Source organism: Callospermophilus lateralis, unplaced genomic scaffold (genome assembly GCF_048772815.1).
Source record: "Callospermophilus lateralis isolate mCalLat2 unplaced genomic scaffold, mCalLat2.hap1 Scaffold_45, whole genome shotgun sequence".
In the NCBI taxonomy this organism is placed as follows: domain Eukaryota; kingdom Metazoa; phylum Chordata; class Mammalia; order Rodentia; family Sciuridae; genus Callospermophilus; species Callospermophilus lateralis.
This window is the reverse complement of record NW_027514398.1, coordinates 2,517,549-2,526,641: the sequence shown is the minus strand read 5'-3', so window position 1 is coordinate 2,526,641 and position 9,093 is coordinate 2,517,549. Positions and strand designations below refer to the sequence as shown.

The window sequence follows — 9,093 nt, the reverse complement described above, 5'->3', positions numbered from 1 at the left end:
AGGCAAGCCCTTTACCACTGAGTTACACCTCCAACCTTTCATGGTTTAAATTTGTATTTACCTAATGACTTATAATGTCAAGCATCTTCTCATATGCTTTTGTCTCATCCATATATCTTATTTAGTAAATTGTGTGTTCAAATCTTTTGTGCATTTTATTACTGAGTTATTTTAGTTTTAATGTGTTCTGAGTGTTCTTTTTTATGTTGGAAAAAAAAGTATATTTAGAATTAGACAGCTGGACTCTGTTTAGATGATCCCAATTTTGTTGGCAATATCCAAAACATCATAATCAGGAGCCAGTCGAACATATATGCCTTTTTCTCTCCATCAGGCCTGATCAGGGTGTTAACCTTGGCCACATCAATGCCATAGAGCTTCTTTACAGCTTGTTTGATCTGGTGTTTGTTGGCCTTGCCATCCACAATAAACACAAGTGTGTTGTTGTCTTCAATCTTCTTCATGGCTGACTCAGTGGTCGGAGGGAATTTGATGATGGCATAGTGGTCAAGCTTGTTTCTCCTGAGGGTGCTCTTCTGAGGATATTTGGGCTGCCTCCAGAGCCGCAATGTCTTGGGTCACCGGAAGGTAGGTGGTGTGTGGATCTTCTAGTTTTTATGACTGTTGACATTCTTCAACACTGGCTTCTTTGCCTTCAAAGCTTTTGCTTTGGCTTCAGCTTTGGGAGGGGCAGGGGCTTCCTTCTTAGCTTTGGGCACCATCTTGGTGACAAGGCCTGAATGTTCTTAATATTTTTTAATATAAATACTTCAGCAGATACGATTTGAAATATGTTTTCTAGATAATGGCTTATATTTTTCTCCTTTTAAATGGTGCCTAAAAATAGAAATTCTTAACTTTGATGAAGATTCATCATCTTTTATTTTTATGTATCCTGCTTCTAATTGTTTTATCTTTGATATATTTGCCTAACCCAGGGTCACAAATATTTTTACTGTTTTTCTCTTGAAGTAGTGTAATATTAGGTTTAAATTTAAGCCTATCATCTGTACCATCTATTTTGATTTATTTTTCTTTTATGTGCAAGGTATTGATCATTTTTTGTACTTGGATATCTAATTTAACATTTATTCATGATAGAAGCCCTTGGGAAAACCTAAAAATAGAAAGAAACTCCCTAAGCTTGAAAAATAACATCTGCACAAATGCATGCAGCCAACATCTTAGCTGAGGGTGAAAGACTGAAAACCTTCCCTGAGAGCAGGAATAGAGCAGAATGTCTGCTTTTGCTACCTCTACTGCTCTCATCCATACAGTAAAATAAGAAAAAATAAGTAAATAGTGAGTGGGAAGAAATGAAAACATCTCTGATTGCCTATATAGAAAATCTCAGTGAATCTAAAAACTGGTTTAGGATAAATAGTCATTGTGAGTTTTAACAAAGACTTGGCACAACATGGATTTCCTTTGATTTGTGGGTTTTAGATCTGAACCCTGGCTCAAGTCCAGAAACTTGGCAAGGGTTTGTGTAATGACCTTTTTACTAGAATGGTTGACCCTCTGCCTTAGAGCTTTCATCCTTGATATATTTTTAACTATTTTGATTTCTTATTGAATGTATTGCATCTAAGTATACCATGCTGTATTATTTGTCTATAAGGTCTCTGTGGGTCCGGCTCCTTTATTCCACCACTTAAATGGCATGCATTTCTTCTGACACTTAAGTTTCCAACCAGATTTCTATAATTTTATTTTACTTGAAACAATATTCACCCACTTATAAAATTTCTATTATTTTACTCTCTTAACATCTTCATTACTGTCAGGGAACCTAGTCCTACCATCAGCCTTGACCTCAGAAGGGAAGGCTCCTAATGATATTGGTGATCTATTGCCTGCTCTTTCCTTAATGCTGGGTTGAAGGAATCTTCTCCAAGTTCTTCCACACAACAAAGGTGACTCCTGTATTTTTCTGGCCTGCTATCATCTTCGCTTCTATGAACTTTTTTATTCTTCAACTACCTTACTTTGTAGTTCTGGTAAGTACTCTTCATTTAAACTGGGCCATTGACTTCACTTTTTCTAAGAGTTGTGTGAGATTGCCAAGGCCAATATCTTCCATTCACATCTCATCCTAGTTTGTTACAAGTTGACATTTTAGCAGTTTCACCAATAAAGTGTGCTGGGAGCTGCCAACATACCAGCTCCTATCAGTGATAGGATTCTCATATCTCCAAAATGCCATTGTTGAGCCTGATTTTTAAGAGTATTCCTGGTACAAGTTACCTCACGTTTGGTTCCTAGGAATCAAATTCTGACATGAACACTTGTGTGGAAGAGTTTTTTTTTTAATTATTATTATTTTTTAGAAACATTTGGAATTTTATTTAAAAAAAATCACAACCATGTTCATTATTATAGTTAGAGGACCTCTTGGTTCTCCATTGATACTGAGCATGCTCACAGGGGTTCCCATTGTTAAATCTTAGTTAAACATCCATTTTTAAAAGAAAAAAAAAACTCAGCACACTACCATTTAACTTGTTTTAATGTTTCTTCACAAATGGTGAAAAATACTAAATTACAGACAAGGAATAATCATAATGCTGTGCCCAACATTATAAATATGGAATTATAAATTTAAAACATTTTCTGGTTTAAAAAATAAATCTGGTAGTCAATGCAACTCTGCGGGGTCTATGTCTAATAGGGCCAATCTCTGTGTTCCTGACGGTGCTTGCCTTTATCCATTTTTCCAGATCCTCCACTTCCAGATCCTCACTCCATCTTCCTCCCATCTGCTCCATCATAGGTCCAGGGGACCCCCTGGACCACCTCATCTTCCTCCACCAAAGCCACCTCGGTCCATGCCATGGCCACCACGGAAGCCACCTCTGTCTCCACCACGGCCACCTCTGAACATTCCTCCAAGACTGCCGTGATCCGTGAGGCCACCTCTTCCTCCCCGCATGCCACCAGTGCCACCTCTTCCATGGTCATCACCCGGGGGTGGGAAAGGTGGTGGGAGAAAGCCCTCAGGCTTCGGGGCCTTACACTGGTTGCATTGTGTTCTCCAGGCGAAGTTCTGGTTTCCACAACCCGGACTGGGACATTGCCAGTCCCCAGCTCGGTTCTGGACGTTTCCTCCTCCAGAGGGATTCCCTTGGGAACCCCGTGGCTCTCTTGGGGGAAAACCTCCTCTGTCTCCTCCATGGCCTCCCATGTGACCCATGGGTCCCCCAGGACCTCCTGAGCCACCTGGACCTCCACGGAGTGGTGGTGGCATCACTCTTCCCTCATGGGTTGGCATGCCACCCTGCATGCTGTTCATTGGAGGCTTCTTTCGAGCAAAAGTGACTTTTAGTTTGCTTCCTTGAAACTCTTTTCCTTCAAACCACTCCACAGCAGCCTTGGCAGTTGGTGGGTCTTCATAGGACACTGTGGCATCACCTTTGGGCTTTCCTGTTTCTTTGTCCAGGTAGGTATGGATCATGGGTTGCCCAGTTCTCTTATTCATCTTAACCACCCCACACTGCTTAAAGAAATCTTCCAGATCATCAAGTCACATTGTCATTTAATCCTTGCACATAAACTGCACTGTTGTCAGAGTCTTCATCGGGATCTACTGCAGGGCCTAGATTAAGGTCTGGTCTTTCATCCATGGGTCCACCAGGCTTATTGAAGCCACCTAGCTCTGCAGCGCTGCCCATTCCACCGCATTCTCCTTCCTGCCCACCTCTGCTCATGCCTCCACGATCAAATCCCCCTCTTCCCCTGACTGGGTTATCAGGGCCACTCATGGGAGGAAATCTCCTCTGTCTCAGGGGGTTCTCTCTTGGTCCGGAAAAATCCTCCAGTCTCCTGCCCATAAACACACATGCAACTGGGGTGATCCTGTCTGAATGAACTCTGCTGCCCATGGCTGCTGGTGTGTTGTCTATATTGACTTGGAGCCTGGCTGTAGGATGTAGTCTGTGGGGTGGTTAACTAGTGGGAGGCTGCTGCCCATAGCTGCTTTGTTGACCATAACTATTCTGCTGTCCATAGCTGCTTGGTTGCCCATAGGTGTTCTGTTGAGAGTAACTGCTCTGATCATAACTAGTCCGCGGTGTAGAGGAATAGCTGGTAGGAGGATAGGATGGAGGCATGGTAACTGGCTGCATGAGGTACTTCTAGGAACCTGGGGATAACTGTAGTTACTCTGTCCGTATCCTAGGCTGGGCTGGTTATAACCCCCTGTGCTAGACTGAGGTTGACTAGTCTCAGCAGGCTTGTGACCATCCTGTGGTTTTGCAGGTAACAGTGGCTTCTGGCTGTTGCCCATAGCCAGGGTAAGCAGGCTGATTCCCATATGCAGACTGGGATGCATAGGGGGGCTGGGTGGTGGTGTCATAAGCACCAGTGCTATACCCGTGGACAGGCTGGCTGTATGCTTGGGGGGCATTCGGGGTAGTATAACCAGTGGGAGACTATCTATAAGAAGTTGCATATGTGTTCTGCCCATGGATGGCAGTGGTCTGAGCCTGGGTATAGCTGACATCAGGAGGCTGTCCATAAGTTCCATAGCTTTGTTGTCCATATGCCTCTGTGATCTGTGCATATCCTTGAGTTGTCTGGGCAGTGTAAGCACTGTATCCCTGCTGGGCTGCAGCTTGGCTGTAGATACTGTAATCTGTGGACACCATTTTCTCTCCTTCCTCCTGGTTCTCTCAATGTCTGTCCTGGTAGAGTTGTTGGGTTTTTTTTTTCCAGAGAAGTTTTCTCATTTAAATATTATAAAAGAATGAGGGAAGCAGGATTGGGCAGAAGGAGCTAACCCATGATGAAGTTGCCTCAGAGGAATCGGTTGATCCCTTGAAGAGTTCTGAAGTTGCAGTGACCCTTCAGAGTTGTCCTGAATTGAGGACAGAGTGTCAAGCCTTTGCATTTCAGCCTAATTAATGTATATTTGATAAATGAGGTATCAAATATACATTATCTCCAGGGAAGGAGCAACTGGGTAAGGAACTTTCATATACTGAGAATAGTTCCCGAAGAAGATCTCAAATGGGGGCCATGAAACAGAACATTCTTGACCACTAGGGAGATCAATAATTTTGATCTAAATGATGATGTAGACAGCTCATCACAGTATCCTTCTGTTATATAGTTTAAATTTAAAATAATGTAACCAGTTATCCCAGAATCCCTAAAGCCTACAAAGAAATGCAATACAGTTATTTCTCTTAATATACTTGATGCAAATGTGACAAATCACTATTTACTTACTAATTACTATGCCAGATGCTACAGTTTTTGCTTTGAATTAGATTTATTATAATGTTTAATTTCACAAAAGTGACAGTATTAAGAAAAAAGTTACTTTATTAAAAGAAAAAAGAAGTTAAAAATTATTTCTGAAGACAAAAGTTATGTACTATTTAAAATGTTAAAGATTTGTATTAAGTAATATAAATATACAAATTTTATTAACATTTGTATAAGTGTTAACTACATAATGCAAATGTAACATTATGTACTAATCCTACTATAGATATCTCAGGTACTATGTTATGCTAAATATTTGCACCAAAATAGTGACTCTTAACTAGGGGAAGTTTTGCTCTCTCAATTCCAGCATCATTTGAAGTTATTAAGGAGGGAGAGGTGAGATGGTTACTGAAATCTGGAGGGTAGAGGTCAGATGATGAAGCCAAACATCCACAATACACAGGACAGCCACTCACACTAAAGAACTGTAACAGTAGTTCTGAGGTTAAGAAATCCTGAACAAGCTGGTTTAGGTGGAGCATGCCTGTAATCCAGTAGCTCAGAGGCTAACAGAGGAGGATCACAAATTCAAAGTCAGCCTGTAAATTATCCAGTCCCTGGCTCAAAATAAAAAATGAAAGGGCTTGGAATATGGCTCAGTGATTGAGTGCTCTGGATTCAATCCCTGGTACAGAGAGAGAGAGAGAGAGAGAGAGAGAGAGAGAGAGAGAGAGAGAGAGAGATTATGAAATACACATAATCACTCTTATTTTATGGGTTAAAAATACGAGAAATTCAGAAAGGTATAATGTAATAATGCCAAAGTCATGACCTTTGGCACCAATCAAATCTATAAAAAACTTCCTTGTTCCAGGATTAAATAGTGTGTGACTATTTAGTCACGTTGTTCAAAATGAACAATAACCTTTTAATATCAGAGATATTTAATGTTAAGGGGCAAGTTTATTAGATTTTTATGTTTTTGTTTGAAAAATGGTTATATTTTATAATCAATATAAAAATGATCTCTTTCTCCTATGCTTCTAAGAATATAGACTAGGGACTAGATTATTGATTTTTATATGCAAAATTTTTATCAGTCATCTACAATGGTAAACACAAACGTCTTCCATTTAAAGGTTTATGATCACCTCTGACAAAATCCCATTCAGGTGAACTCATTTCTGATTGCTTCTGTGTTTTATAGACCATTTAAAAGCATTGGAAGAACATTTTTTGCCCACTAATTAAGTCTGCCACCAAAATCAGAACCAAATACAAGCAACAACAAGAAAACAAAACAACACTGTAAACTAAAAAGAACTAAAAGCAAAAATATGCTGTTATCTACATATTACAGATAACTTTAATTACCTAATTGTGGTTTGTATCACAGTTAACGAACATTTGCTTCAGATCTTCTCTCCATTAACTTTGGCTCTACTAGCTTCATTGCCAGCTAATCTGTGTAGTAAACCTACAGTCGAGCTGTAGACCAGTTTTTATGCTTTCCTCGACCTAGAAAGTGAGACAAATGTAGTTAATTTTGAGTGTTCATATATTTTTATGCCTATCATATAACAGAAAATATGTAAATATGGTATTAGAAATATGGTGTGATAATACATTATATATATCTGATTGTACATTGAGTACATATCATATAATCATAATCAATAAATTATATGTAATATTTATATACTCATATATTAAATTCAATATTTACAAAGCAATTTTGATAGGTATTAACCCTATTTTGCTATTGTTCATTTTAAACAATGTGATTAAATAGTCACACAGCTATTTAATCCAAGAACAAGGAAGTTATTTATAGATTTGTTTGATGCCAAAGGTCATGACTTTTACATTATAACATTATGCCTTTCTGAAATTATCTCTTTTTTACCCGTAAAATAAGAATGATAAGAATGATGGGGCTGGGGATGTGGCTCAAGCGGTAGCGCGCTCGCCTGGCATGCGGGCGGCCCGGGTTCGATCCTCAGCACCACATACCAACAAAGATGTTGTGTTTGCCGAGAACTAGAAAATAAATATTAAAAATTCTCACTCTCTCTCCTCTCTCACTCTCTCTTAAAAAAAAAAAGAATGATTATGTGTATTTCAGGATCTCTCTCTCTCTCTCTCTCTCTCTCTCTCTCTCTCTCTCTCTCTCTCTCTCTTGGTACCAGGGATTGAACTCAGGGCACTCAACCACTTAGCCACATTCCAAGCAGAACAGCATAACAGAAATTAGTAATAAAATAATTCTCAGAAGGATTTATTAAATTGCTAAGAAGTCTACATAATTATAACTGCAGAACAAGAATTTGAACCAAGGTGTGTCCAACTTGAAAGCTCATGTCCTACATTGAGTAGGATCAACATGTAAGATTTATCCCCTTGGTATTTGAGTCCCGTGAACTTTTTTTTACACATTAATCTTTCTAGTCATCTATCAGTAAGCTTAGTATTCCTGACAGATATTACCTGGTCCAATACAAGTACTTATTATTAGGTACAGCTTTTGGGAAAAGAAACTGCTAGAGAAAAAAAGAGAAGTTTGGCTGCTTTGATTCTCCTATAAAATGCTTCAGGGCAGAGAAGTACTGTAAAACCCCATTCCATTCAAATAGTGTTGTTAGAAAAAGATGATAAATAGCAAAATTGTATGCATAGTGACAGATTATGTTTATGAGCAAAATTATAAAAGTATGTGATATTACATCTCAAAAAAAGCTTTTCTGAGGCTACAAAATGTGAGTGCTAGTAACTAGACAGTAAGCAAGTCAAATAATCACATACTTTTAGTTTCTAAAGCAATGTCCCTAAAGTAGAAGGTATCAAACTGAGATATATGACAGATAAGCAATTAATTTAGCTTTGTGTGAACACCATCTTGTGAAATCATCAAAAAAATTTAAAGTCTATTTATATTACTGTGAACCCCACAGGAAACTATTTTTTTTTAATAATTCAGGAAAAAATATTCTCGTAAATTTCAAAGCAAAATGCAATTTGCTTTCCATTTATAACAACTCAGCATTTGGTTATGAACTCTTTTTAATATACTGCTAACTTTAGAGGATGGAACCTCCTTGCTGTTTTTTAAAGAAGAAAGATAAATATTATTGGAATGTAGATATATTCACAGCATTTATATCAATATAAATATCCATATGAAGTGATTTCCCCCTTGGCAAAACGTTGTTGTATTTTAAATTTAAGAACAAAATTGATGTAATGTACAAGAAAATTTTCTTCAATCAAATTCAATAAAGAAAATAAATAAATATGTCTTCAAGGACTTATAAAATGATATGTATTCATATAATTTATAAAGAACTTTCAAGGTAACATTTACTTATTCAATTTAAACATGACTCTGTGGATGGACTAAAATCTGAACTCTACCACAAATCAGTATTGGATAGTAAGGATCACCTTATATTTATTTATTATAGAATTTAGAATATATATGTATATAATAGATATATCATAGGTTTGTCATGATAATTAGGTAACACATGGAAAGAAGTTAGAACCATAAATTCTGCTTATTTACTAAACCAAGACAGTAAGCAAGTCAAATAATCATACTTTAAGTTTCGAAAGCAATGTCCCTAAAGTAGAAGGTATCAAACTGAGATACATGATAGATAAAAAGAGAAAAGTTTCCCAAATCTTAGTTCTCAAATTCATATGCCAGCCATTGTTATAAATGCTAGGTGTGTGTCATGGAGAGGAAGGATGTGGTGTAAGGATATGGAAGCAAATTTTCTTGTATGTTACATCAATTTTTAAGGAGTTTGTGGTACAATGTTCAGTGAAACAAGATCTCTGACATAGAATTCCAAGGAGCATTTGGAAAGATGTATGATTCTG

At 37.9% G+C, this 9,093-nt stretch overlaps 2 pseudogenes; both read right to left on the bottom strand.

The window, feature by feature from the left end:
* Positions 1-249: 249 nt before the first annotated feature.
* LOC143388881 (large ribosomal subunit protein uL23 pseudogene) lies at positions 250-722 on the bottom strand (annotated as a pseudogene).
* Positions 723-2,664: 1,942 nt separating this feature from the next.
* On the bottom strand, positions 2,665-4,646 carry LOC143388820 (RNA-binding protein EWS pseudogene; annotated as a pseudogene).
* Positions 4,647-9,093: the final 4,447 nt, after the last annotated feature.